This window comes from Hylobates moloch, unplaced genomic scaffold (assembly GCF_009828535.3).
Source record: "Hylobates moloch isolate HMO894 unplaced genomic scaffold, HMol_V3 SCAFFOLD_5, whole genome shotgun sequence".
Lineage (NCBI taxonomy): Eukaryota > Metazoa > Chordata > Mammalia > Primates > Hylobatidae > Hylobates > Hylobates moloch.
Genome location: NW_026652280.1, coordinates 156,084,186 through 156,112,051, shown reverse-complemented (window position 1 = coordinate 156,112,051; position 27,866 = coordinate 156,084,186). Strand labels below are relative to the sequence as shown.

The 27,866-nt window shown below is 36.5% G+C and overlaps 1 protein-coding gene and 1 pseudogene across 5 annotated transcripts in view; both read left to right on the top strand.

The window, feature by feature from the left end:
- The window catches only part of LOC116469908 (leucine-rich repeat-containing protein 7-like), a 323,159-nt gene that overhangs the window by 237,501 nt on the left and 57,792 nt on the right, over positions 1–27,866 (top strand). The window lies entirely within an intron of this gene.
- LOC116469906 (tektin-3-like) lies at positions 2,057–3,546 on the top strand (annotated as a pseudogene).

The following is a 27,866-nucleotide window of genomic DNA, read 5'->3' as shown; positions in this document are numbered from 1 at the left end:
CAGCCATTGCTAGAACTTACACAAATAGTAAAAGACTTCATCACATCAGCCATTTCAGAAAGCCATACCTAAGAAAGCTGTCACTGCCTGGCGTGGTGGCTCATGCCTGTAATCCCAGCACTTTGCGAGGCCCAGGCCGGGGGATCACGAGGTCAGGAGTTTGAGACCAGCCAGGCCAACATGGTGAAACCCCGTCTTGACTAAAAATATAAAAATTAGCCAGATGTGGTGGCACACGCCTGTGATCCCAGCTACTCAGGAGGTTGAGGCAGGAGAATCGCTTGAACCTGGGAGGCGGAGGTTGCAGTGAGATCACGCCACTGCACTCTAGCCTGGACGAAAGAGCAAGACACCGTCTCGAAAAGAAAAAGCTATCACTGATTCTGTGGCAGAAAACTAGACAGTTACTTAAGAAACATAATACATCCTTTGGGAATCTGTCAAGTGAAGAAAGAGTAGATAGCAACAAGTAACTGCAGTGTCAGAATCACAGTTGACACGGTTGGAATAGCCCTGCTGATAAAGGGGCCAGACCTGAGAGAATGCAAGCAGTATTGGTATTTAGGGACAGGACATAATAGACTATTTCGAGACAGAGACTCATTCAAATATTAGTCAATCTAGGTTAAAATTACCTAAAATGTGCTTAAATTAGATGAGTGACCCCTTAATGAAATTAATTCACTCTAAGGTCAAGATTCAATCTGATCCTGATTGTTGATGTGACCTCCTGCCTTTATTTTTCATGTCCAATTCTACTGCCTGTCATCTTGACCCACCATTTTTCCTCTCTATAATTCAAAAATACTATTTTATATTAAAGCCTTTAGATAAGTGAACTATTGTGTACAGAAAGATATCTGCACAATTTGAGTAAACAGATTTTTTTTGTTTTGTTTTGTTTTCCTAAATGTATTCTTTCTCTTTTTTTGATTTTATTTTATTATTATTACAGTTTAAGTTTTAGGGTACATGTGCACAACATGCAGGTTTTGTTACATATGTATACATGTGCCATGTTGGTGTGCTGCACCCATTAACTCATCATTTAGCATTGGGTATATCTCCTAATGCTGTCCCTCCCCCCTCCCCCCACCCCACAACAGGCCCCGGTGTGTGATGTTCCCCTTCCTGTGATCATGTGTTCTCATTGTTCAATTCCCACCTATGAGTGAGAACACGCGGTGTTTGGTTTTTTGTCCTTGCGATAGTTTACTGAGAATGATGGTTTCCAGCTTCATCCATGTCCCTACAAAGGACATGACTCTAACGCAACTCCAGCTGGTCATCTCTCTTCCATCTCACGCCCAGGTAGCCCCAGACTGTAATTTCCAAATGCATCAAGCTGGTTGCTTGTGACACAAGGAATCATATTATCTTCTTATCTTCTCTACCAAAAATACCCCTTCCTCCCTACTGCTGTACCTCATCAACCAGACAGAGTCCTCTTCACCTTTAAAAAGACATTTCAGCCAGGCGCGGTGGCTCACGCCTGTAATCCCAGCACTTTGGGAGGCCGAGGCGGGTGGATCACCTGAGGTCAGGAGTTCGAGACCAGCCTAGCCAACGTGGAGAAGCCCTGTCTCTACTAAAAATACAAAAAGAAGAAAAATCAGCCGGGCATGGTGGCACACGCCTATAATTCCACCTACTCGGGAGGCTGAGGCAGGAGAATTGCTTGAACCCAGGAGGCAGAGGTTGCGGTGAGCCAAGATCGTGCCGTTGCACTCCAGTCTGGGCAACAAGAGCGAAACTCCGTCTCAAAAAAAAACAACAAAAAACCAGACATTTCGGATGTCATTTACTCTAGGAAACTTCCCTGACGCTGTATACATAAGGAGAATTAATTCCTTCTTCCTCTGTGATACTTTTTTACATTGTATATGTTTTTGTTTTGAACTTATTTCACTTTTTAATTTAATTTCTATATATTTGGCTAGATTGTGAGACCTTTAAGATTAGAGGCTATCCTAACCGCCCCTCGACCCGACAGGTACATACCAAGAAATTGAATTGCTGAGTCACAGGAGAGATTTACAAATAGTGTTTCGGCATCATGGAACGCGTAGGTTATACTTGAACAGCAACTTACGCCCACCCTAGACCAACACCAACCAAATTTCTACCAGCCATCAGTACCATGGCCTCAAGCTGCAGGGACCGCTTTCCCTACTCCAGTTTGACCCTAGCCTGAGCCTTCCTTGCAGACTGAACACATGCTACAAAGTCGCCTGCAGTTCCCCAAGCGTGGCCCCGAACTGCACCAGGTCACAGAGGATGTCCGGGAATACCACGTTTCCCTTTGTTTCCGACGGAACCAGTTTCTTCCCAAGATACACGCCGGACGACTGGGACAGGTCCAATTTAACCAACTATCAAGAGTCCAACACTTCCCGACATAATTCGGAGAAACTAAGAGCGGATACATCTCGGCTGATTGAAGGCAAATACCAACAAACAAGAAAAACCCAGGCAGACACAGCCCACAATCTGGGAGAACGTGTCAGTGACATAGGGTTTTGCAAATCTGAAATCATTCATGTATAAAAGATGTATAAATTCATGCAACTATGCAATGATCGGAGAGACAAATGCACGCACTGATGTGAAGAAAAGACTGCAGCGGGCTTTGATGGAGACTGAGCCCCTCTGCAGGTGGCCCGAGAATGTCCATTTCAGCGAGAAAAGAGAATGGGAATCGATCCAGTCCACGATGAAGTGGAAACACAGCTGCTGACGGAACTTGGTACTATTCTGTTTTGTCAAGAAAGAACGAAGACAGTTTGGATAACGCTATTGCCCAACTTGCGGCCGACAGAGCGTCCCAGCGTCAGCTGGAGAAGGACCTGAGTGACAAGCAGATGGCCTTCCAGATCCACGACAAAGCCACCACCTGCACAACACGTCAGATGGTGTCGGCTCCTTCCACGGAGTGCAGAGGGTCGATGCAGCCGTCTCAGTGCCCGGGTCCTGGGCCAGATTTACAGATGACAGTATTTTCCCCTCCCGGAGTGAACGGGCAGCTGCCGCTCGACTTAGAGACGACATTGAACACCTCTTGGTTGTGACTGCCAATGAGATGTGGAGTCAGTTCAACAAAGTGAACCTGTCTTTCACCCATCGCCTTGCTGAGACTGTAGATGCTAAGAATAAGATTCAGATGCCCTCAACTAAGGCCGTGCAGGAGGTTTTCCAGACTGAAATGACCGTAGAATCCATCAAGAAGGCCATCGAGGACAAGACTGCCTTCCTGAAGGTGGCTCGGACCAGACTGGACGAGCGCACGAGACGACCGATCACTGGGTTCTGCTGAGACATGGCTCAGCTACGCCTTGTTCACGAGGTGCACGAGGTTGGCGACACCATCCAGACCCTGCAGCAGCTCCTGAGGGATGCAGAGGACACCCTGCAGTCGCTGGTCAATACCAAAGCCATCCTCGAGTATGACCTGGCTGTCGAAGCCAATTCCCTGTCCATCGACCAGAAAACATGCATGGCATGCACAAGAGCTACCCCAACACCCTCCGGCTGGTGGGCTTCTGCTAGGGACCCCACCGGGTGTGGTTTTGATACCCCTAAGTTAAGGCCGAGCCAGAGCACTGTCTCAGCATTTGAACCAAGTGCTAATATAGCCACTTATTAAAGCATTAGGCTGATGGAAATGTAAAAAATAAAATAAAATAAAATAAAGATTAGGGGCTATCTCATTTATTTCTCTGTTTGGAACTACTAGCACAATACCCAGTATACGTGGTAGTCATTCATCAAATGTTTGGCAGGTACATAAGAATTATATAGAGACATTCTTTTAAAAATATATAATGTGTATTTAATTACATTAGGGATCCAACATAGGATAAGGTCCCCATCCAAATGTTTTAACCGAGTGCTGGAAAAGATAGAAATGACGCTCCAGTAAGTAATGAGTAGCCGCTAAAGTCGGCTGTAACCTGCCATATAATAATATATTTAATGTTTTTGTTCCTTAGAATAATGACTACCTCATATCAAGCTTTGGCCTTTCCCCTGAGCTTCAGACTAGAATAACCAACTTCATGTTGGGCATCACTATATTTATTCCACAAACACTCCCAATATAAAGTATTGAAAACCAAATTCATCATTCTCTCCAACCTACTTTTCCTCCATTGTCCAGTTCTCTGTTAATGTTGCTGTGATCTACTCAGGTTTCCAAGGCAAAAATTCATTCTCTTCTTCAACTTCCATATCCATTCAGTCTTCAACTCCTGCCAAATTTACCTCCTAAATATATGGCAGGTCCTTTTCCTTCTTACTGTTCCCATTGTTACATTCATAAACTAGTCCCATATCTCTTTCCTAGATTAATTGATAGCCTCCTGACTGGTCTCATCTCCATTATTGCCACCACAATTACCAAACCCATTCTCCACAAAGTAGCTTTAGCACTGTTTCATAATTGCTAATATGACTGCATTACTCTCCAATATAAGATATGTCATTTGAACTAGGGTAGAATGTAGAGTTCCTAACACAGAATTAAAAGTACCCGCAATTGACCTCTATTAACTCCCACATTCCATCTGCCAATCCCACCACGCATGATTTGCACTTTCTTTTTTTTTTTTTTTTTTGAGATGGAGTCTTGCTCTGTCACCCAGGCTGGAGTGCAATGGCATGATCTTGGCTCACTGCAACCTCCGCCTCTCAGGTTCAAGCGATTCTCCTGCCTCAGCCTCCTGAGTAGCTGGGATTACAGGCACCTGTCAACACGCCCAGCTAATTTTTGTATTTTTAGTAGAGATGGGGTTTCACCATGTTGGTCAGGCTGGTCTCGAACTCCTGACCTTGTGATCTGCCCTCCTCAGCCTCCCAAAGTGCTGGGATTACAGGCATGAGCCACTGTGCCCGGCTGATTTGCATTTTTTAACTTTATGGCCTAGATACTGAAGAGCTTCCTCAAATAGTGAATCTTGGTGACTCTATTTACATTATTTCCAGTTTCCTCTGACTAAATCATTTTTTACACCTCTTCTTACGTGGTTCAATCATACTTATTATTCAAAACTCAATTCTGTTGTTATTGTTTCCACATGGCCTCTGATCTGACTAAATTAAGTCAAGGGTCTCCCCTCTGTACTAATACACCCTGTGTATTGTCTATCTTAACACAATATTGTATTAAAAATGCTTGATAGTTATTAAAATATTTATGCGTCTTTAATTTTTAAATTATTTTAACATTTTAAGCATGAAGAAAATAACATGAGACACCAATGTACCCATCATGGAAATTGAAGTGTTAATGTTTATTATAGATTTCATAATTTAGGGGTTTTATTAGTAAATAAAAGGTTAGAGAAACTTGTAAATGCTCATCTCAATCCCTTCCCACTTCCTCCCTCTCAGATTTAATGTCTTTAAAATTTCAGTGAAGTGCTACCACGTTGTATATATTATTCTTCAAGTTTTTCATTCTATATTTTCTAAGATTTGTCTTTGGTGTTAGTTATACGAGAAAATTACCAATGTCCCCATTGCCCCATATCTGTGTCACACATAGGGTTATTAAATATATTAATTGTTGGCCAATCAGATGGCTATATAAGAGTAGCTTGATACTTTATATTTCCCTAATCACTAGTGAAGTTGGCATTTTTTTTCTTTTTTTGTTTTTATTGGCCAGTTTAGAGTCTCTTTCTTTACAGTTATCTCTTTGGGTTCATTTTAATTTTGAATGTTTGTCTTTTAGGTTTTTGGTGACTTGAAAGATTTATATACTCTGAATGCTAGTTTTGTTTTTTGTTTTGTTTTTAGTTATGTGGGCTACAAATATTGTCTCCCAATTTGTGGCTTGTCTTCACTTTGGGATGCCATTTGTCATAAAGAAGTTGCCAATTTATTTTTAAATTTTATTTTCATATCTTTAAGGGATACAACAGTTTTGTTAGATGCATACGATGCATAGTGGTAAATTCTGGGCTTTTAGTATAACCGTCATCCAAATAATGTACATTGTACTCAGTAAGTAATTTCTCATCCTTTTCCCCACACCCCACTTTACCACCCTTCTGAGTCTTCTGTGTCTATTAATCCACACTTTATGTCCATGTGTACACACTGTTTAGCTTCTGCTTATAAGCAAGAACATGCAATATTTGACTTCCTGTCTCTGAGTTGTTTTACTTAAGATAATGGCTTCCACTTACATCCATGTTGCAGCAAAAGACACGATTACATTCTTTTTTGAATTGCAGACTAATATTCCATTGTATTTATGTGCTACATTTTCTTTATCCATTCATTTATTGATGGACACCTAGGTTGATTTCAACTCTTTGCTATAGTTTGCAAATATTTTCTCACATTCTGCAGACTTTCTGTTCACTCTGTTGATTATTTGAGTGTGCAGAGGCTTTTTAGTTTCATTGTCTCAATGTCTCTTTTTGGTTTTGTTAATTGTGCTTTAGAGCACAAAAGCTCAAAAGGTCTTAAGTCATGAATTATTTGCCTAGTTCAATGTCCAGACGTGTTTTCTCTGGATTTTCTTCTAGTGTTTTTATGGTTTCGTGTTTACATTTAAGTCTTTAATACATTTTGAGTTGATTTCCATATACGGTGAGAGACGGGGTGAGTTTCGTTCTTCTGCATATAGCGATCCAGTTTTCCCAGCAGCATTTATTGAAGAGGGTGTCCTTTTTCCCGTGTATGTTTTTGTCAGCTTTGTCAAAGATCCACTGGCAAAGATATGTCACATTATCTCTGACTTTTCTATTCTATTGCATTGATTTCTGCATTGATTTTTATATAAGTACCATGTTGTTTTTGTAACTACGGCCTTGTAGTATAATTTGGGGGTCAGGTAATTTGATGTTTCCAGCTTTGTTCTTTTTGCTCAGAAATGTTTTGACTATTTAGGCTCTCTTTTAGTTCCACATGAATTTTAGGATTGGTTTGCCCAATTCTGTGAAAAATGGCATGCATATTTTCATATGGATTGTATTGAGTCTATAGATTGCTTTGGGCAGTATGGTCATTTCAACAGTATTAATTCTTCCAATCCAAGGGAGTGGAATGTTTTCCTATTTCTTTGGGTCATCTACAATTTGTTTCACCAGTGTATTGTAGTTTTCTTTGTACAGATATTCCACCTCCATGGTTAAATAGATTCCAAGGCATTTTATTTGTTTGCAGCTATTGTAAATGGGATTGCTTTCTTGATTTGTTTCTCAGCTTGTTATTGATGTACAGAAATGCTATTGATTTTTTGCACATTAATTTTGTATCCTGAAATTTTGCTGAATTTCTTTTTCAAATCTAAGCATTTTTTGAAGAGTCTTTAGGGTTTTCTAGGTATAAGATCATATCAATAGTAAACAGAGATCATTTCACTTTCCCTTTTCCAGCTTGAATGCCTTTTATTTCTTTCTCTTGGTTGAATACTCTGGCTAGGACTTCTAATACTATATTGAAGAGAGTAGTGAAAGTGGGCATTCTTGTCTTTCAGATTTACAGGGATTGCTTTCAGTTACTCCAAATTCATTGTGGTGTTGGCTGTGGGTTTGTCATATATGATCTTTATTTTTTTCAGGTATATTCTTTATATGCCTAGTTTGTTGAGGGTTTCTATCATGAAGGGATACTGAATTTTGTCAAATGCTTTTTCTCTATCTATTGAGATGATCATATGGTTTTTGTTTTTACTTTTGTTTATGTAATAGATTACATTTATTGATTTGCCTATTTTGAACCATCTTCACACCCTTTGAATAAAACCAGCTTGATCTTTTTGATGTGCTGTTGGATTTGGTTTACTAGTATTTTGTTGAGAATTTGTGCATCTATGTTCACAAGGATATTGGTCTATAGTTTTCTTTTATCGTTGTGTCCTTGTCTGGCTTTGGTATCAGGATAATACTTGCTTTCTAGAATGAATTATGGAGAATTCCCTCCTCCTCAACTTTTTGGAACTGTTTCGTGAGGGTTGGTACCAGTTCTTCTTTGTAGGTTTGGAAGAATTTGGCTCTGAATCCATCTGGTCCTGGGATTTTATTTTTGGGAAGATGTTTTGTTACTGATTCTATCTCACCACTCATCATTGATCTGTTCAGGATTTCTATGTATTCCTGGTTCGATATTCGGAGGTTGTATGTTTCTAGGAATTTATTCATTTCCTCTGGAATTCTTAGCCTGTGAGCAAAGACTTATTCATGGTAGTCTCTGATTATCTTTTGTATTTCCGTGGCATCAGTTATCATGTCTCCTTGTTTATTTCTGATTGTGTGTATTTGGATCTTCTCTCTCCTTTTCTTGATTAGTCTAGCTCATAGTCTATCAATTTTTTTATTTTTTAAAGTACCAACTTTTAATTTAATTGATTGTTTTTGTTGTTGTTCTCAGTATCATTTAGTTCTGCTCTGATTTCTGTTATTTCTTTTCTTGTGCTGTGTATTTGGTTTGCCTTTGTTTTCTAGTTCCTTGGGATGAGCCTGGAAGTCAGTCTGTGACCTTTCTATTTTTTTTTTAATGTGAGCATTTAATACTATAAAATTCCCTCTTAGTACTACTTTTACTGTATTCCATAAGTTTTGGTAGGTTGTGTCTCCATTTTCATTCATTTCAAAAGATTTTTTTCTAATTTTTGTCTTAATTTCATTATTGACCAAATATTGTTCAGGAGTATATTGTTTAATTTCCATTTATTTGTGTAGTTTTGAGAGTTTTCCTTGGTATTGATTTCTAGTTTTATTCCGCTGTAGTCTAAGAATATACTTAATATGATTTCACTTTTTTAAAATGTATTGAGACTTGTTTTATGGCCTGTCGTATGGTCTATCTATATTGGAGAATGCTCCATGTGCTAATGAGAGGAATATATATTCTGCAGTTGTTAAATCGAACGTTCTGTGTGTCTATTAGGCCCATTTGGTCTAAAGTCCAATTTAAGTCCACTGTTTCTTTGTTGATTTTCTATTTTCAATAATCTAAGTGTTGCAAGTGAGGTATTGAAGCCCCCCACTATTATTGTATTGCATCTATATCTTTTTTAGGTCTAGTAATGTTTGTTTTATAAATCTGGGAGCTTCAATGGTGAGTGCATATATTTTTAGAATTATTACATCTTCTTCTGTAATTGATTCCTTTATTATATAATGACATCTTTCTCTTTTGTTTTCACTGTTTTTGATTAAAGTCCGTTTTATCTGACATAAGTATAGCTACTCCTACTCTCTTTTAGTTTCCATTTGTGTAGAATATCTTTCCTTATCCCTTTACCTTCAGTTTGTAAGTGTCTTTGCTTACCAGTAAGGTGAATTTCTTATAAGCAGCATATAGTTACTTCATGTTGCTTAATCCATTCTACTAATCTATGTCTTTTAAAGGAACATTTGATTCATTTATATCCAGGATTAATATTGATTTGTGAGGGTTTTTTCCTGTTGTAATGTTTTTATCTGGTTGTTTTGTGGTTCTTTGTTTCTCTCAATGTAGTAAAATGTATTACTCTTTATTGTGTAATTTTACAAATTATTTAAGAAAATCTTCCGTACTCTAATATCACAAAGATATTTTTCTATATTTTCTTCTAAAACTGTTTGTTTTTCTTTTCACATCTGGATATTTAATTCATTTGCAATTTATTTCTATGCTCTATATGATCCAAATTTATCTTTTTCCATGTGAATAGATGATTCATTGTTCCAACAACATTGTATGGTCCTTCATTGCCCCCACTGATTTGTAATTCTACCTCTTTCATATACAAAAAGCTTTTTCCCAAACTGTTCATCCTGCTCCGTTGCCTTATTTGCCTATTCCTGTGCTATTACAACATTGCTGTAATCACTATACTCTAATATTAAGTCTTAACGTCTCAAAATACAAGTCCACTTTTTTTTTGGTTTTAATTTTCAAAAGTGTTTTGCTATTCTTGATACTGAATTCTTCCACAGGAATATTAGGTTCAACTTGAGGTACGTAATCTATTGGAATTTTAAAAATTGGCTTTAATTGAAAGATTAATTTGGGAAGAGTTGATATCTTTGGCATAGTAAAAGTTGTAATTCGTGAACATGGTATTTCCCTTCATTTGGGTCTTACTATGTGTTGTTCAATAAAACTTTGTGACTTCCATCAAGAATATGTACACATTTTGTTAGAGTTATGTTTAAGTATTTTAAGTTGTTAGCTTTACAAATTGTATCACTTTTTAAGAAATGCGTTTTCTAATTTTGGTTGATTCTATGTAAAAAAATTACTAATTTTGATGTTTTGATTGTACATTGAGCTACAGAGCTGAATATAAGTTCTAATATGTAACCAGCAGATTCTTTTGAATCTTTATTATAAAATCATTTTATCTACTCGTGACAATATCCTTTCTTTCTAATCCTATACCTTTATTCTTCTTGAGTCACTTTTTCATAAATAACAATCTAATTAGGAAATAATCTATTTCATCATGCTGTTTTTTTAATTTATTTTCACATATTATCCGCAGTCTTCTCTTTCATAAATCTCTACTACATCTGTGACTGTTTTCTCCATGACATTCCTAACATTGTTTCACACCATTTATCGTTTAGTCCTTTTAGCAACCTTTCCAGAGGTTTTTCTACTTTATTAATCTCTCAAATAATACTATTTTTGCTTGTTGGTCTTTTCTATTATTTGGTTTGTTTATTTGTTTGTTTTCCAACTCATTAATTTCTGCTTTCTACAGCAGCTATCATTATTATGTCCCTTCTTTTACTTTCTTATGGTTTACTAAATAGTTTTCTGGTGCTCTAATACATCTGGGACCTTTTTACTCACCGTTGTTTTTATGGAAATACATTGCAGACTACATGGTTTTCATGATACTGAGTTCTTATTAGTTATTGCCTTTCACATTGTGGCCAAGTATATTGTTAATTTTTTAAGTGTTTCTTCTTGCTTGTAATAAAAATATATATTCTTTTATTATTAGGTATAGGCTAGAGATCTACTAATAGTACACTTTATTCTCCATTGTATTATAAACTTCTCTAAGACAAATACCACATTTTATGATTTTTACATACTTGGAACATTAAGAGTACCCAATACTTTAAATATTTACCTACTTGGAACATTAAAAACACCTAATGAGCCGGAAATAAATGAACTGGAAAATGAGGTTTTAATCTCTTATCTTCAGTAAAACATATTCTTTCTTTGAAAAAATAGGTATATTAATATTGACCTTTCTAAAGAAATTTTGGTTAGTTTTACTAAAACCTGGTTAGCTAGCCAGCTATCTAGAGGAAATATATAAATATCTGCATTGCATGTAAATTATTCTTCCTTTCTAAATTCTTTTTGTTCCCTAATTATATGCAGCAATCTATAAGTAAATGCATCGGCTTTCTATGCCAATGAATTTTTGTCCATGATTCCTCTCATCTTAATTCAACAGTAAAATAAAACTCCTATGTGCATCAGAGATGAATACATTTCATGAGATTATGATTTCTAAATAAATAGTCCCTGCGTGTTTGTGGAGACGATACCTGCTCATAATGAAGTAAATTGTTTTGTATGATAAAGCAAGATAATGAATTATAAGACTTAATTAGGCAGTGATTCCATTTCAAGTCTGATTGTTGATTTGTCATTGCTTTATAGAAACTGCGACACTATAATTTAAGGACTTTAATGAAAATGAATTAATTTGAAAGTGCTTCTAATTCTGCAGCAATTAAGTGATTTTTCTCTCATCCACTAAAACTCATTTCTATACAAGAATGGATTTGCACAGCATCATAGTGGGAAAAAAATCATTATTGTTAGTTATAATGAAACGCAATCAGAATTGAAGGCATTATTATGTGTTTTACCAACTTGCCAACTATTCCACCCCTTCCCTCAAATACATGCAAAACACTGAAGACAAATCATATCCTCTACTTGAAGGATAGGAGGGGGACTTTTTTTCTCTCAGATGGGCTAGAAAAAGCATAGATGGGTAATCAGTTAAATGATAGAAATCTTTAAACATTTGAGCACACTACTCTTGAGACTCTAGTAGGATATATATTATAAATTCATAAAGGGGTCTACTCGGTGACGCCTTTGTGTCAGGAAGAAAATGGTACCATGCAATTGTTCTCAATAAGCAATAAATGTGTTCTCTGGTGTTTGGCAAACCATTACACCATTTATTTAGAGTAAAGCTCATTATGTTATTCTATTAAATACCTCACTTTCAACACTGTTAATGAGTTATTTATCTGAAGTGTGATCACTAGCACTTCTTTCCCTTTAAGACTACTTTCCCTTTCTACAGAATCTACTTCTCCCCTGGGTTATGGTGTTAAAGTAAACTGAGGATTGACTCCTTCTGTTTCCATTAAAGAACATGATGGTAACAAAACCTAGGTTTTTTAATATTATTATTTCCTCCTGCCACCTTTTCAGCTTGATGCTGGAACTTTTAACTCTTTCTAATATTTTCATTAGGACATAAAATAAACAAATAATGCCTTATGTGTTTCACTAGCACTTACTCCGTGGGAGATAAAACTTACAATCTGGTTGTGTACTAAATACAAGGAAGAACACTTCCTCACCCTTTTGAAGTCTGTCTTGGGCTCTTTTACATAAACTGATCAATTTTCCTAGAGTTGCAGCAGAGCTAAGTGATGAGCCTGTCTTCCATGTCTCAGTAGATCCTTAAAAAAAAATTAAAATAGCAAGCTTACATGGGCAATGAAGCCTTGTGAGTCCTTCCTCTACAATGCCATGCTCCCTTGCAGCTTCAGTGTAAACTCCTTGAAAACAAGAATGAACGTTATATTGTTTCTAGATCCACAATAGGCCCTGTTGACATCCAGGCATAGTGAGTGCTCAATAAAGTGGTACATTGATAAGGAAGGAAAAATTCATTTGTCAAGTATGAAGCAAGATTATTAAACAGTTCATTTCACATAAAAAACTCAATGTGTTTGTTGTTGAAGCAGAGAGAGAGAAAGAGAGCAAGAACAAGAGGAATTGAAGTGTCACTTAAATTAACTCATTTAGACTAAGTCAAATTCATTCCCATGTGAACTTACTGTTGGCCAAGGTCATAAGCACTCCTCAAAATTTTCCTCAGATGTGTTTGTAAGGCATAATCAGTTGTATGACTCTCTCTATTGATTACCAGCATTTGGCTTTTCACTTTACAGTGCTACTAAAATAGGCAGAGTCTTGCAGTAGGTCTTTTAACTCTTCTTGCTGAGATTCCCAGTGAGCTCCTGGCTCCCTTTACTGGAGTGGTTAGAGGTAAAGCAAACCATTTTAGTCTGTTTCCTCTTTTGCTATTGTTTTTTTTTTCTCTCCCTCTCTCTCTGTCCATAAGATCTGACTGGCCTACACAATTTCTCCCAAATTTACTAACCTGATAGCTGTATGTATTTTTCTTCTAGTGTACAATATGTTGCCCTTCTGAAATCTCCCTATAATCTGCACTTCCTACTCAATGGAGTATTGCCCCATTTGCCAAATATCCTTGAGTTGTACAGGTATACACACAAACTAATTTTCAAAATAAAATTAAAGTTTATCATTTTATATATCAAATTTTTAATTTTGTTTTAATCACTGTGGTCATAAATTATCCTAACAATGTTTCTTATTGCATTACCATAGTTAAATGAGTGTAATCAATGAAATTTAACATATCTATGTTGACTTGAGTTCATCATAGGTTTGGTATTGAACCTTCTTTTTAGTGTGTGTGGCTGTTTGCCTCTACACCAAAATAAGAATGGTAGACATGAAGATTTCTGGTGTCAGCTTTGTCATTTTTTCCATCATCTTCTCTATAAATGATACCACCAGCTATAATTGCTTCAGGCTGATACAGTTTTAAGGAGGCATCTCTTCTTACTTGCTCCAATAGCTATTGGTCAAATTGCATATAAAAAATACACCTGTATTGGGTGCATATATATTTAGGATAGTTAGCTCTTCTTGTTGCATTGATCCCTTTACCATTATGTAATGGCCTTGTTTGTCTCTTTTGATCTTGTTGGTTTAAAGTATGTTTTATCAGAGACTAGGATTGCAACCCCTGATTTTTTTGTTTTCCATTTGCTTGTTAAATATTCCTCCATCTCTTTATTTTGAGCCTATGTGTGTCTTTGCACGTGAGATCAGTCTCCTGAATACAGCATACCGATGGGTCTTGACTCTTTCAATTTGCCAGTCTGTGCCTTGTAAATGGGGTATTTAGCCCCTTTACATTCAAGGTTAATATTGATATGTGTGAATTTGATCCTGTCATTATGATGCTAGCTGGTTATTTGCCCGTTAGTTGATACTGTTTCTTCATAGTGTCGATGGTCTTTACAATTTGGTATGTTTTTGCAGTTGCTGGTACTGGTTGTTCCTTTCCATGTTTAGTGCTTCCTTCAGGAGCTCTTGTAAGGCAGGCCTGGTGGTGACAAAAATCCCTCAGCGTTTGCTTGTCTGTAAAGGATTTTATTTCTCCTTCGCTTATGAAGCTTAGTTTAGCTGGACATGAAATTCTGGGTTGAAAATTATTCTCTTTAAGAATGTTGAATATTGCCCCCCACTCTCTTCTGGCTTGTATGGTTTCTGCCGAGGGATCCACTGTTAGTCTGATGGGCTTCCCTTTGTGGGTAACCCGAACTTTCTCTCTGGCTGCCCTTAACATGTTTTCCTTCATTTCAACCTTGGTGGTTCAGACAATTATGTGTCTTGGGGTTGCTCTTCTTGAGGAGTATCTTTGTGGTGTTCTCTGTATTTCCTGAATTTGAATGTTGGCCTGTCTTGCTAGGCTGAGGAAGTTCTCCTGGATAATATCCTGAAGCATGCTTTCCAACTTGGTTCCATTCTCCCTGTAACTTTCAGGTACACCAATCAAATGAAGGTTTGGTCTTTTCACATAGTCCCATATTTCTTGGAGGCTTTGTTCATTTCTTTACATTCTTTTTTCTCTAAACTTACCTTCATGGTTTACTTCGTTAAGTCGATCTTCAATCTCTGATGTCCTTTCTTCTGCTTGATCAATTCAGCTATTGATACTTGTATATGCTTCACGAAGTTCTCATGCTGTGTTTTCAGCTCCATCAGGTCATTTATGTTCTTCTCTAAACCAGTTATTCTAGTTAGCAATGCATCTAACCTTTTTCCAAGGTTCTCAGCTTCCTTGCATTGGGTTAAAACCCAGATTGAAAAGCAAGTTCTTAGAGACCTACACAGAGACATAGACACCTACACGATAATAGTGAGAGACTTTAATACCCCACTGTCAATATTAGACAGAGCAACAAGACAAAAAATTAACAAGGGTATTCAGGACTTGAACTCTGCTCTGGACCAAGCAGACCTAACAGACATCTACAGAACTCTCCACCCCAAATCAACAGAATATACATTCTTCTCAGCACCACATTGCACTTATTCTAAAATTGACCACATAATTGGAAGTAAAACACTTCTCAGCAAATGCAAAAGAATGGAAATCATAACAAACAGTCTCTCAGACTACAGTACAATAAAATTAGAACTTAGAATTAAGAAACTCACTCAAAACTGCACAACTACATGGAAAGTGAACAACCTGCTCCTGAATGACTACTGGGTAATGAAATTAACGCAGAAATAAATAAGTTCTTTGAAACCAATAAGAACAAAGACACAATGTACCATAATCTCTGGGACATAGCTAAGGCAGTGTTTAGAGGGAAATTTATAGCACTAAATACCCACAGGAGTATAAGTGGGAAATCTAAAATCGACACCCTAACATCACAATTAAGAGAACTAGAGAATTAAGGGCAAACAAATTCAAAAGCTAGCAGAAGACGAGAAATAACTAAGATAAGAGCAGAACTGAAGGAGACAGAAACATGAAAAACCCTTCAAAAAAATCAATGAATCCAGGAGCTGGTTTTTTGAAAAGATCAACAAAATAGACTGCTAGCCAGACTAATAAAGAAGAAAGAGAGAAGAATCAAATAGACACAATAAAAAATGATAAAGGGGGTATCACCACTGATCCCACAAAAATTCAAACTACCATCAGAGAATACTATAAACACCTCTATGCAAATAACCTAGAAAATCTAGAAGAAATGGATAAATTCCTGGACACATACACCCTCCCAAGTCTAAACCAGGAAGAAGTTGAATCCCTGAATAGACAAAAAACAAGTTCTGAAATTGAGGCAATAATTAATAGCCTATCAACCGAAAAAAGTCCAGGACTAGAAGGATTCACAGCCAAATTCTACCAGAGGTACAAAGAGTTGCTGGTACCATTCCTTCTGAAACTATTCCAAGTAATAGAAAATGGGGGATTCCTCCATAACTCATTTTATGAAGCCAGGATCATCTTGATACCAAAACCTGGCAGAGACACAACAGAAAACAGAAAATTTCAGGCCAATATCCCTGGTGAACATTGATGCAAAAATCCTCAATAAAATACTGGCAAACCGAATCCAGCAGCACATTAAAAAGCTTATCCACATGATCAAGTTGGCTTTATCCCTGAGATGCAAGGCTGGTTCAACATATGCAAATCAGTAAATGTAATCCATCGCATGAACAGAACCAATGACAAAAACCACATGATTATCTCCATAGATACAGAAAAGGCCTTCAACAAAATGCAACAGCCTTTCATGCTAAAAACTCTCAATAAACTAGCTATTGATGGAATGTATCTCAATATAATAAGAGCTATTTATGAGAAACCCACAGCCAATATTATACTGAATGGGCAAAAACTGGAAGCATTCCCTTTTTAAACTGGCACAAGACAAGAATGCCCTCTCTCACTACTCCTTTTCAACACAGTATTGGAAGTTCTGGCCAGGGCAATCAGGCAAGAGAAAGAAATAAACGGTATTCAAATAGGAAAAAAGAAAGTCAAATTATCTCTTTTTGCAGATGACATGATTGTATATTTAAAAAACCCCATCATCTCAGCCCAAAATCTCCTTAAGCTGACAAGCAACTTCAGCAAAGTCTCAGGATACAAAATCAGTGTGCAAAAATCTCAAGCATTCCTATACACCAATAACAGAGAAACAGAGAGCCAAATCATAAGTGAACTACCATTCACAATTGCTACGAAGAGAATAAAATACCTAGGAATCCAACTTACAAGAAATGCGAAGGACCTCTTCAAGGAGAACTACAAACCACTGCTCAAGGAAGTAAGAGAGGACACAAACAAATGGAAAAACATTCCATGCTAATGGATAGGAAGAATCAATATCGTGAAAATGACCATACTGCCCAAAGTAATTTATAGATTCGATTCTATCCCCATCAAGTTACCACTGACTTTCTTCACAGAATTAGAAAAAAATACTTTAAATTTCATATGGAAACAAAAAAGAGCCCACATAGCCAAGACAATCCTAAGCAAAAAGAACAAACCTGGAGGCATCACGCTACTTGACTTCAAACTAAACTATAAGGCCACAGCAACTAAAAAAGCATGATACTAGTACCAAAACAGATATATAGACCAATGGAACAGAATACAGGCCTTAGAAATAACACTACACATCTACAACCATCTGATCTTTGACAAACCTGATGAAAACAAGCAATGGGGAAAGAATTCCCTATTTAATAAATGGTGTTGGAAAAACTGGCTAGCCATATGCAGAAAACTGAAATTGGATCCCTTCCTTGCACCTTACACAAAAATTAACTCAAGATGGATTAACGACTTAAACATAAAACCTAAAACCATAAAAACCCTAGAAGAAAACCTAGGCAATACCATTCAGGATATAGGCATGGGCAAAGACTTCGTGACTAAAACACCAAAAGCAATGGCAACAGAAGCCAAAATTGACAACTGGGATCTAATTAAACCGAAGAGCGTCTGCACAGCAAAAGAAACTATCCTCAGAGTGAAGAGGCAACATACAGAATGGGAGAACATTTTTGCAATCTGTCCATCTGACAAAGGGCTAATATCCAGAATCTATAAGGAACTTAAACAAGTTTACAAGAAAAAAACAACCCCATCAAAACGTGGGTGAAGGATAGGAACAGCCACTTCTCAAAAGAGGACATTTATGCAGCCAACAAACATGAAAAAAAGCTCATCATCACTGGTCATTAGAGAAATGCAAATCAAAACCACAATGAGATACCGTCTCACACCAGTTAGAATGGCTATCATTGAAATGTCAGGAAACAACAGATGCTGGAAAAGATGTGGAGAAACAGAAATGCTCTTACACTGTGGGTGGGAGTGTAAATTAGTTCAACCATTGTGGAAGACAGTGTGGCGATTCCTCAAGCATCTAAAACCAGAAATACCATTTCACCTAGCAATCCCATTACTGGGTATATACCCAAAGGATTATAAATCATTCTACTATAAAGACACATGGACACATATGTTTATTGTGGCACTATTCATAATAGCAAAGACTTGGAACCAACCCAAATGTGCATCAGTGATAGACTGGATAAAGAAAATGTGGACCATATACATCATGAAATACTATGCAGCCATAAAAAGGATAAGTTCATGTCCTTTGCAGGGACATGGATGGAGCTGGAAACCATCATTCTCAGCAAACTAATACTGGAACAGAAAATCAAACACCGCATATTCTCACTCATAAGTGGGAGTTGAACAATGAGAACACATGGACACAGGGAGGGGAACATCACACACGGGGGCCTGTTGGGGGTTGGGAGGCTAGGAGAGGGATAGCATTAGGAGAAATACCTAATGTAGATGACAGGTTGATGGGTGCAGCAAACCACCATGGCACATGTATACCTATGTAACAAACCTGCACATTCTGTGCATGTATCCCAGAACTTAAAGTATAATAAAAAAAATTTTTAAAAAGAGTACAAAGACTATGAACTAAGTTTCTAGTGCTTCGCATCAGTAAATGATTCAGAAATAAAGGACTTTATTACCTGAGCATAACACTCAAAAAAGCCAGAAAGTTTATACTATCTGAAATTTGGCCTAAGAAAACTATAGAACAAATGGAGCTTACAATGATGCTTTAAGGATGCTACATAGTCAACCTTGGTTGTGCTTTAAAAACAGAGTTTCAGAAAGTTAAGTTTGTTTGTATTTGACCTGAAGAGTACGTATGGAACAAATGTTATAAATGCTGCATCACCAGTCTTGTGTAGCTAAAACTTATATCCCAACGTAGTTTAGATCTTAGATTTGATGGAAGCAGTTTAACACAGGTTAATATGACAGCGTTTGAAATAAGCTAGGCCTAGTTTCAAACTCTGGGTAGCCTCTGAGCCTCAGTTTCTTAATTAGTTAAATGGGAATAATGAATCACTTTACAAAATTATTGTGCAGATGGAATAAAGTGCTTATTACATTTCTCAATACCCTCTGTTCTTTCTATTCTTTAAGTTTAATCCAATTTAATAGATATACTAATATCTGAGTTGCCTTCTCAAAATTGAAAAATAAAATTACCAAAATTTTATAGCAATTAAAATATCAGATGTAGATACTGAAATCTTATAAACATGCTTCCTGTCTTTATTTCATATGAGATGTATCATTAGGACTTTCGTCTTTATTAGCATATAACATTTATATCACAGAGTAAACCATTTGGGCTGATGATATGTGTAAAATTCGGAAAACATAAGCATTCAACATGCATTATTCCTATTATATGTGTATTGATTTATACAAAAATTTATAAGAAACAATTTTTATGCACTTGAGAGAACACTAAGTCATTCAAAATTTGGTATTTGTAAAGAAGTATGTTATGTCTGTATGGTAGTGTTTTAGATCATCACCTCAAGCTATTGATGTGAAACTGTAACTAGATGCAATTTAACAAGCAATGGCTGAGTTTCCATTGTTTTCCTAGCGTTAACTTAGGTACTTTCAGGAATGTCAAGAAACTGAGTGTCAATTGATGAATCCATAACCCCAAATATCTGACCCCATTCTCCCATTTCCAGAACCCTCCCTATCTTCAACCGTCTTTTACCCCATCAGAACCACCAATCCATTATATTGGCATCTTCTCATGCGCTTCTCCACAACATCGATGTTTTCTCTGCCCTCTTTATATGGTTCAAATTCTATAGTCAATTATCAGATTACACCCTTGTGGACCCCCTTGACACCCTTTCTTCTCTCTCATGTCACTGTGCGTGCTCAGCAAAATTACAACCCTGGCTGAATTCAACTCTCTATGTAATGCTGAAAGGAACTAGCAAAAAGACTCAACCATACCAACTGATTGAATTCATGGTTGCAAATCTGAAGTGCAGTCTTGAGGCTTACCAGTGATCATTTCATACTTCCCTAGTCCATTGACTCTCCCTCTGTTCTGGGGACAATTTCATATCTTCTCTGGCTTTAAACCATCCATACCTCCTCTCCCATCTTCATGACTACTAATCCTACTCCACTGAAGAAACTAAAGCTCACTTCAGAGAAGAAACATGTCTCATTTGCTATTTGTGAATACGGCAAGTTTCCATTTTTTAAATTAAATATACCATTTTGCCTATAAAACATAATGCTTCCCATATAATTACTTTAGAATACAGTCCTTACTGTAAATGGTTGTTCAGCCTAGGTTTGAATATAACCTAAATATAATAAGCTTGCGTCTCCAGGGAAATCAAAAGAAGTGAACTTGTGGGTTCCCTTAGAAGAGAGTTCATTGTGGGCCTGTGATAGAAATTTTTAGTGATATCACAGCTGAAAAATAGAGATCAGAGCTTGGATTACGTGGTCTACAAATTCTTGACCCTGTTTAATCACAAGTCAGAATGTTTGGAATAAGATATATTGCTAAAGTAAGGCTATTTATTCCATATCTGAATGAATAATGTAAAAATCAAAACAAAGTTATATCTTAGAAAATATGCATATGTATATGTACAACAAATAGATATAACATATATAATTAACTATATGTACATACAAATTTCTTTATAAATTGAAAACAGTTGTTTCCGAGGACCAGACAGAAGATTACAAAGGTTGATTAATAAAAGTATGGGCTTTATTTGTCTAATGACAAATCTAACAATTTTAACAGGTGGTTGCATAATGGATTAAAAAAGGATATGGTGTTTTGAAAATTTTATTAAATCTCATATATATCTATTCTCATCTGTAAACACCCATTAGATATTTAAATAAACCTTCTACTCTTTGTAAATGTGTGGTTCTTCATTTGAAAAATGAAAATCATATTGCTTAATACAGCTTCAAAATTATTGAAAGAATTAAATGATTTTTTCACAGTGACAAAGTGAAGTGTAAGTTACCTTATACTTATTAATTAAAATTCTTATTCATACAATAATTTTATCTAGAATTTTTCAAGTACTTATTAAGGGCCAGACATGATACTCAGTGTTTTACATTCATATCATCAAATACTCAGAATAACCCTTTGAATTAAACAAGAAATGACTAATTCATTCAAATATTATAATGCCATCTAAGATTAAATGCTCAGTTAAGTGACAAAACTGGTACTTTGTCACCTTTCCCACCTGTGCTTTTAACCACTATACTTTTAACTACTACTATTTCTCTGTTTGGGTTGAACTCCTAGGTGAAGATATGCTCAAAGAACTTTCCCTAAACTCTAGAACTCAGATATTAATATACATGGTGAAGAGCCACTGGTAACCTACTTTTCTAAATGTGTTCCAAGAAATTAAGCAAATTAAGATAACCATGAAAGCCTCAGCAAAAACGTTGCTGAGCATAAACTCCACCTACTCAATAGCTGAAACAAATCATACTCTTACTTTCTTGCCACATTTTGTTTTTCCTGAATTTAATGTTTGTTTTGTTGATTTTGTTGCTTAGCTTTTTGTGAGTTTTTTATCAGTCCAACCCAGAACTCTCGGTAAGCTGTGTAAATTTCCTGTCAATATGTTCAAACACATTAGTTGTTCTTTCACTTATATCTCATTGGGCAAAACTTCTCCAGGAGCTTTTTGAGTTAATGCAATCTAGACTGTGTGCTCTCCAGGCCTGCTGTGAGCCTTTGCCTTGTGAAGCCTCCACCATCATTCTGGGGATTCCCTTTGCCTCTCTTATGTTGGACCATCTGGTTCCTGGTTACATTTCTTCCTTAATACATCATTTTGGTGACAAACATCCTACAGAAGATCTTTGGAAAACGGTGTGTGCAAAATAAAAATTTGGGGAACTTGAACATCTGAAAATATCTTTAAAAAAATCTAGGAGGTTATTACTTCCAATCAGACAGCTTATTTTCAGCCTCAGTTAAGTTTAAAATTTTGTTAGCTTTTCTCTTTCGTATCCTCAGAAGGTTGGCTGTGTCTTTTTTTTGGAATACCCTTCCACCTGTTTAGTAAGGACAAGTCAACTTTAAAAAATTCTGTGTTCTTAGGAAATGTCATTTATTTGGCAGGGATCCCAGTGTGCAGCACAGCTTGATCCCCCTTCACAGTCCCCAAAACAGCGAGGCTTGACACCAGAAAGCTCCTTCAGTGACAGCCATTCATTTATCAAAATTATTCTGAACGTAGAGAATATGGCTTTAAAAAAAAAACGTACTCCAAGAAGTTCTTTCTCAGTCTGCTCAGGGTGCTATAACAAAATACTACAAACTGGGTGACTTATAAACAACAAACATTTGTTTCATACAGTTCCGGAGGCTGGGAAATCCAAGATCAAGGCACTGGCAAAGCTATCTCATGAGGGCCTGTTCCTCATAGACAGTACCTCAATTGACATATGGCCCATAGTGTCCTTATTAAAAAGGCCACTGGGAGCAGCCTTGCCCCTTCTCACTATGTCTTCAGCTGGTGGAAGGAGCAAGACAGCTCTCTAGAACCTTTATTTATTTATTTATTTATTAATTATTTGAGACCTAGTCTTGCTGTGTCACCCAGGCTGGGGTGCAGTGGCATGATCTCAGCTCACTGCAATCCCCGCCTCCTGGGTTCAAGCAATTCTGCCTCAGCCTCCCGAGTAGCTGGGATTACAGGCGCCCACCCCCACACCCAGCTAATTTTTGTACTTTTAGTACAGACGGGGTTTCACCATGTTGGCCAGGCTAGGCTCAAACTCCTGACCTCAAGCAATCCACCCACCTCAGCGTCCTAAAGTGCTGGGATTACAGGCGCGAGCCACTGTGCCCAGCCTCGGGGGCCATTTTAATAAGGGCACTTATCCTATTCATGAAGGCTGTGCTATCATGACCTAATTATCTCCAAAATGCCTCACCTCTAAAAAACGTACCACCTTGAGTGTTAGGATTTCAACACATGAACTTGGGAAGATACAAATATTCAAACCGTAGCAGGCACATTCTGACAAATCTGCAGCCAGTATTTCTTCTCCAAAAGTTGTTTTAGCAATTGCATGGTTTTATGGGTATTTCTTATCTTCCTATTTTAGTGAAAGGCCTGAAGCGTCCCAGTGAAAAGGGTGTTGAAACATTTTTGACAGTGTCCTTGTTTCACAGTTGGCATTTGACTATGTTTAACTGAAAGGTAGAATGTAAATATTTAACTTCCATTTTCTATTTAATTAAAAAAATAACTATTTTTTCAAGTATACAACACAGTATAATTACTAACTATAGTCCCTATAGTATATATTAGATCTCCAGAACTTCTTCATCTTAAAACTGAAAGCTCATACCTTTTGGCCAACATCTCATTTCCCCCACTCCCCAGCACCTGGTAACAACTATTCTACTCTGTTTCTAAGAATTAGACTTTTTTAGATTCCCGTATAAGTGATATGATGCCATATTTGTCTTTCTATGTCTAGCTTATTTCACTTAGCATGTCTTCCAGGCCCATCCATGATGTTCCAAATAGGAGGATTTGCTTATGCTTTAAGGCCAAATAATATTTCATGGTTCACATATATACTATGTGCATATATTATATGTATAGATAAGATATACATATATTATATGTACATAGTTTTTGCTGTGCAAAAACGTTTTATTTTATATAGTCCTACTTGCTTACATTTGCTTTTGTTGTTTGTGCTTTTGGTGTCACATTCAGAAAAACCATTTCCAAGTCCAATGTCCAGGAGCTTTTCCCCTACTTTTTATTCCAGAAGTTTTAAAATTTCAGGTCTTATATATATAAGTTTTTAAAGTTTCAGGTCTTATATATAAGTCTTTAATCCATTTTGGGTTGATTTTTGTGTATTATCTAAGATAAGGGTCCAATTTCATTCTTCTACCTGTGGGATTCTAGTTTTCTCAGCACCATTTGTTGAAGAGACTATCCCCATTGGTACATTTGTTAACAGTCAGTTGATTGATATATATGTGGCTTTTTTTTCTGGGATCTCTAATTTATTCCACTGATCTCTAAGTCTGTGTTTGTGCCAATATCAGCCTGTTTTGATTATAATAGCTTAGTAATGTAATTTGAAATGAAGAAAGGTGAGGCTTCCGGCTTTTTCTTCTTGCTCAAAATTACTTTAACTACTCAGAATCTTTTGTGATTTCATATAAATTTTCGGATTATGTTTTTTCTATTTCTGTAAAAAAAAAAAGTCATTGGGATTTTGATAGGAATTGCATTTAATCTGTGAATTACTTTGGGTAGTATGGAATTTTAAACAACATTAATTATTTCACTCCGTGAATTCATGATATCTTCCTGTTTTTTTTATTTTTTTTTATTATTATACTTTAGGTTTTAGGGTACATGTGCACAATGTGCAGGTTTGTTACATATGTATCCATGTGCCATGTTGTTTTGCTGCACCCATTAACTCGTCATTTAGCATTAGGTATATCTCCTAATGCTGTCCCTCCCCCCTCCCCCCACCCCACAACAGTCCCCGGAGTGTGATGTTCCCCTTCCTAAGTCCATGAGTTCTCATTATTCAATTCCCACCTATGAGTGAGAACATGCGGTGTTTGGTTTTTTGTCCTTGCTATAGTTTACTGAGAATGATGGTTTCCAGTTTCATCCATATCCCTACAAAGGACATGAACTCATCATTTTTTACTCCTAATGCTGTCCCTCCCCCCTCCCCCCACCCCACAACAGTCCCCAGAGTGTGATGTTCCCCTTCCTAAGTCCATGAGTTCTCATTGTTCAATTCCCACCTATGAGTGAGAACATGCGGTGTTTGGTTTTTTGTCCTTGCTATAGTTTACTGAGAATGATGGTTTCCAGTTTCATCCATATCCCTACAAAGGACATGAACTCATCATTTTTTACGGCTGCATAGTATTCCATGGTGTATATGTGTCACATTTTCTTAATCCAGTTTATTGTTGTTGGACATTTGGGTTGGTTCCAAGTCTTTGCTATTTTGAATAGTGCCGCAATAACACCTCTCAAAAGAAGACATTTATTTATGCAGCCAAAAAACACATGCAAAAATGCTCATCATCACTGGCCATCAGAGAAATGCAAATCAAAACCACAGTGAGATACCATCTCACACCAGTTAGAATGGCGATCATTAAAAAGTCAGGAAACAACAGGTGCTGGAGAGGATGTGGAGAAATAGGAACACTTTTACACTGTTGGTGGGACTGTAAACTAGTTCAACCATTGTGGAAGTCAGTGTGGCGATTCCTCAGGGATCTAGAACTAGAAATACCATTTGACCCAGCCATCCCATTACTGGGTATATACCCAAAGGACTATAAATCATGCTGCTATAAAGACACATGCACACGTATGTTTATTGCGGCACTTCCTGTTTATTTTTGTCTTCATTTTTTTCATCGGTCTTTTGAAGTTTTCAGTGATAACAGATTTTCCACCTCAGTTAAATTTGTTTCTAAGTGTGGTATTCTTTCCCACACTATTATAAGCATTGTTTTATTTCTTTTTCACATAGTTTGTTGTGAATGTATGGAAACAAAATTGACTTTTAATTGTTAATTTTGTAGCTTGTGCTCTACTAAATTTGCTTAATAGTTCCAATACCTTTTGGTGGATTGTTTAGGGTTTTCTATATATAAGATGCTGGCATCCACAAACAGGGACCATTCAACTTTCCTTTCTGACTTAGTTGCCTTTTATTTCTTTTTCTTGCCTAATCCTCTGGTTAGGACTTTCAGTACTATGTTAAATAGAAGTGACAAGAATAATCATCCCTGTCATGTTCCTGATCTTAAATGAAAAGCTTTCAATTTTTCACTGTTGAGTATGATGTTAGCTGTAGGGTTGTCATATGTGGCTTTTTTTGTGCTAAAGTACATTTCTTCTATACCTAATTTGTTGAGAGTTTCATTATGAAAGGATGTTGGATTTTGTTCAGCGCTTTTTTCTGCATCTAGTAAAATGATCATATGATGCTTATCCTTCATTCTCTTGATGTGGTGTATCACATTTATTGAGTTGTGGATGATAAACCATCTTTGCATCCCTGGGGTAAATCCCATTTGACTATGCTATATGATCCTTTTAGTGTGCTGTTGTATTGGGGTTTCTAGTACTTTGTTGAGGATTTTTGCACGTATGTTCATCAGGGATGTTGGCCTGTAATTTTCTTTTTTTTGTGGTTTCTTGTCTGGGTTTGGTGTCAAGGTAATGCTGGTCTTGGAAACTGGATTTGAAAGTGTTCCCTTCTCTTCAATTGTTTGAGAAGGATTGATATTAATTCTCCTTTCAATGTTTGGTAGAATTCACAATGAAGTCATAGGGTACTGGGCTTTTCATTGTTGGGAGATTTCTGTTTACTGATTCAATCTCCTTATTAGTTGTGTCTGTTCAAAGTTTTTATTCATCATTCAGTCTAAGCAGGCTCTATATCAATAAGAATTTATTTCTTCTAGATTATTCAGTTGTTTGTTGGCATATAATTTCTTGTAGTGGTATCTTATGATTTGTATATCTGTAGTATCAGTTGTAGTGTCTTCTTACTCATTTCTGGTTCTATTTATTTAAGTAGGTTCCCTTTTATTCTTAGTGTAGCTAAAGGCTGTAAGTTTTATCTTTTCAAAAAAACAAATTCTAGTTTCATTGATCTTTTCTGATTTTTTCTTGTCACTGCTTCATTTACTGCTGCTCTGATATTTGTTGGGTTTGTTCTTATTTTTCTAATTACTTGAAGTGTAAAGTTAGCTTATTTATTTGAGATCTTTCTTTGTTCTTAATTTGGCATTTATTGCTATAAACTTCCCTCTTAAAACTGCTTTTGCTCCATCCCATAAGTTTTGGTATGTTGTATTTCTATTTTTTTTTTATCAAGATTTTCTTTTAATTTTCCTTTTGATTTCTTCTTTGACCTAATGGTTGCTCAGGATGGTACTATTTGGTTTCCACATATTTGTGAATTTTCCAGTTTTCCTCTTGCTACTGATTTCTGGTTTTATATATATCATTGATGTTGGAAAAGATATTTGGTATTATTTCAGTCTTTGTAAATTTTTAAGACTTATTTTGTGGCCTTGCATATAATATTCCTGCAGAATATTTTATGTGTGCCTGAGATTAATGTATATTCTGCTGCTGTTGAATGGAATGCTGTATCTCTCTCTCTGTGTGTGCGTGTGTGCGTGTGTGTGTGTGTGTGTGTGTGTGTGTGTGTATTAAGTCTATGAAGTCCAATGTTTCTTTGTTGATATTTTGTCTGCATAATCTACCCTGTTGCAAGAAGGGTATCGAAGTCCCTACTATTATTATATTTTATTCTATTTCTCCTTTCAGTCTGTCAATGCTTGCTTCATATATTTAGGTTATCTGGTATTGGGTGCATATATATCTAAATTATATCCTCTTGCTGAATTGACACTTTTATCATTATATAATTACCCTCTTTGTCACTTGTGACAGGTTTTGACTTAAAGCCTGTTTTGTCTGAAATAAGTACAGCTACTCCTGCTCTCTTTAGGTTTATATTTGCATGAAATATTATTTCTATCCTTTTATTTCAGCCT